The following is a 3,017-nucleotide window of genomic DNA, read 5'->3' on the forward strand; positions in this document are numbered from 1 at the left end:
CTGAGGCACCAAATCCAGGGAGCCCTTACACTGAGACATCAAATCCAGGGACCCCTTACACTGAGATTTCAAATCCAGGGACCCCTTACACTGAGACATCCACTCCAGGGACCCCTTACACTGAGGCTCCAAATCCAGGGATCCCTTACACTGAGGCATCAAATCCCGGGACCCCTTACAATGAGACATCAAATCCAGGGAGCCTTTACACTGAGGCATCAAATCCAGGGACCCCTTACACTGAGACATCAAATCCAGGGAGCCCTTACACTGATACATCAAATCTAGGGACCCCTTACACTGAGGCACCAAATCCATGGACCCTTACACTGAGACACCAAATCCAGGGACCCCTTACACTGAGGCATCAAATCCAGGGACCCCTTACACTGAGACACCAAATCCAGGGACCCTTTACACTGAGACACCAAATCCAGGGACCCCTTACACTGAGACATCAAATCCAGGGAGCCCTTACACTGAAACATCAAATCTAGGGACCCCTTACACTGAGGCATCAAATCCAGGGACCCCTTACACTGAGACATCAAATCCAGGGAGCCCTTACACTGATACATCAAATCCAGGGATCCCTTACACTGAGGCACCAAATCCAGGGAGCCCTTCCACTGAGACATCAAATACAGGGACCACTTACACTGAGATTTCAAATCCAGGGACCCCTTACACTGTGACATCAAATCCAGGGACCCCTTACACTGAGGCAGCAAATTCAGGGAGCCCTTACACTGAGGCATCAAATCCAGGGACCCCTTACAATGAGACATCAAATCCAGGGACCAGTTAATCTGAGGCACCAAATCCAGGGATCCCTTACAATGAGACATCAAATCCAGGGACCCCTTACACTGAGGCATCAAATCCAGGGAACCTTTACACTGAGGCATCAAATCCATGGTTCCCTTACACTGAGACATCAAATCCAGGGACCCCTTACACTGAGGCATCAAATCCAGGGAGCCCTTACACTGAGGCACCAAATCCAGGGACCCCTTACAATGTTGCATCAAATCCAGGGACCCCTTACAATGTTGCATCAAATCCAGGGACCCCTTACACTGAGACATCAAATCCAGGGACCACTTAACTGAGACATCAAATCCAGGGACCCCTTACACTGAGGCATCAAATCCAGGGACCCATTACACTGAGACACCAAATCCAGGGACCCCTTACACTGAGACATCAAATCCAGGGACCCCTTATACTGAGATTTCAAATCCAGGGACCCCTTACAATGAGACATCAAATCGAGGGACCCCTTACACTGAGGCACCAAATCCAGGGAGCCCTTACACTGAGACATCAAATCCAGGGACCCCTTACACTGAGATTGCAAATCCAGGGACCCCTTACACTGAGACATCAAATCCAGGGACCCCTTACACTGAGGCTCCAAATCCAGGGAGCTCTTACACTGAGGCATCAAATCCCGGGACCCCTTACAATGAGACATCAAATCCAGGGACCAGTTACACTGAGGCACCAAATCTAGGGACCCCTTACAATGAGACATCAAATCCAGGGAGCCTTTACACTGAGGCATCAAATCCAGGGACCCCTTACACTGAGACATCAAATCCAGGGAGCCCTTACACTGATACATCAAATCTAGGGTCCCCTTACACTGAGGCACCAAATCCATGGACCCTTACACTGAGACACCAAATCCAGGGACCCCTTACACTGAGGCATCAAATCCAGGGACCCCTTACACTGAGACACCAAATCCAGGGACCCTTTACACTGAGACACCAAATCCAGGGACCCTTTACACTGAGGCATCAAATCCATGGTCCCCTTACACTGAGACATCAAATCCAGGGACCCCTTACAATGAGGCACCAAATCCAGGGACCCCTTACACTGAGGCATCAAATCCAGGGACCCTTTACACTGAGGCATCAAATCCATGGTCGCCTTACACTGAGACATCAAATCCAGGGATCCCTTACACTGAGGCACCAAATCCAGGGAGCCCTTCCACTGAGACATCAAATACAGGGACCACTTACACTGAGATTTCAAATCCAGGGACCCCTTACACTGTGACATCAAATCCAGGGACCCCTTACACTGAGGCAGCAAATCCAGGGAGCCCTTACACTGAGGCATCAAATCCAGGGACCCCTTACAATGAGACATCAAATCCAGGGACCAGTTAATCTGAGGCACCAAATCCAGGGACCCCTTACAATGAGACATCAAATCCAGGGAGCCCTTATACTGAGGCTTCAAATCCAGGGACCCCTTACACTGAGACATCAAATCCAGGGACCCCTTACAATGAGACATCAAATCCAGGGAGCCCTTACACTGAGGCACCAAATCCAGGGACCCCTTACAATGAGACATCAAATCCAGGGAGCCCTTACACTGAGGCATCAAATCCAGGGACCCCTTACAATGAGACATCAAATCCAGGGACCACTTACACTAAGACTACAAAATTACACAGAAATGAGCCATTCGGTCTAACCAGTCCATGCCGGTGTTTTTGCTCTGCTCGGTAATTAGAGTGCTTCAGTATGGGGAATGGTTATGCCGGTGAAAGCAGCTCTACTTCGTGCGAAAGGTGGTTAATGAATGTAGAGACGACGGGGGAATCACGACGGTGACTGGTGAGGCCTGGTGACAGATTATTGTCAGAAGTCCTTTTCAGGCAGGCTGATGATTAGATGTAACCAGCGCAACAAATGTATCCATCTGTTATTGGCCCAAAATACCCAAATCTAATGTCACTCATTTATTTTTCCATGAGAAATGTCGAGATTACGATGTGCTGTTGACAGAAAGGAGCGAGTAAATGAGGCTTGCACTGAAAAGAAGGTTCCTTGAATGAACACATTGTGAGGCTGTTTTGTGACTCGGCACTGTGAGGTTACAAATTTGAAATGGAAAAGGGCATGTCCAGTAACACTTATATTGGCAATAGTTCTTTCTAAGTTCATAATTATATCCTAAGCCAAATATCCCATTGACTATCCCAATCACTA

This window comes from Pristiophorus japonicus, unplaced genomic scaffold, assembly GCF_044704955.1.
Source record: "Pristiophorus japonicus isolate sPriJap1 unplaced genomic scaffold, sPriJap1.hap1 HAP1_SCAFFOLD_61, whole genome shotgun sequence".
NCBI lineage: Eukaryota > Metazoa > Chordata > Chondrichthyes > Pristiophoridae > Pristiophorus > Pristiophorus japonicus.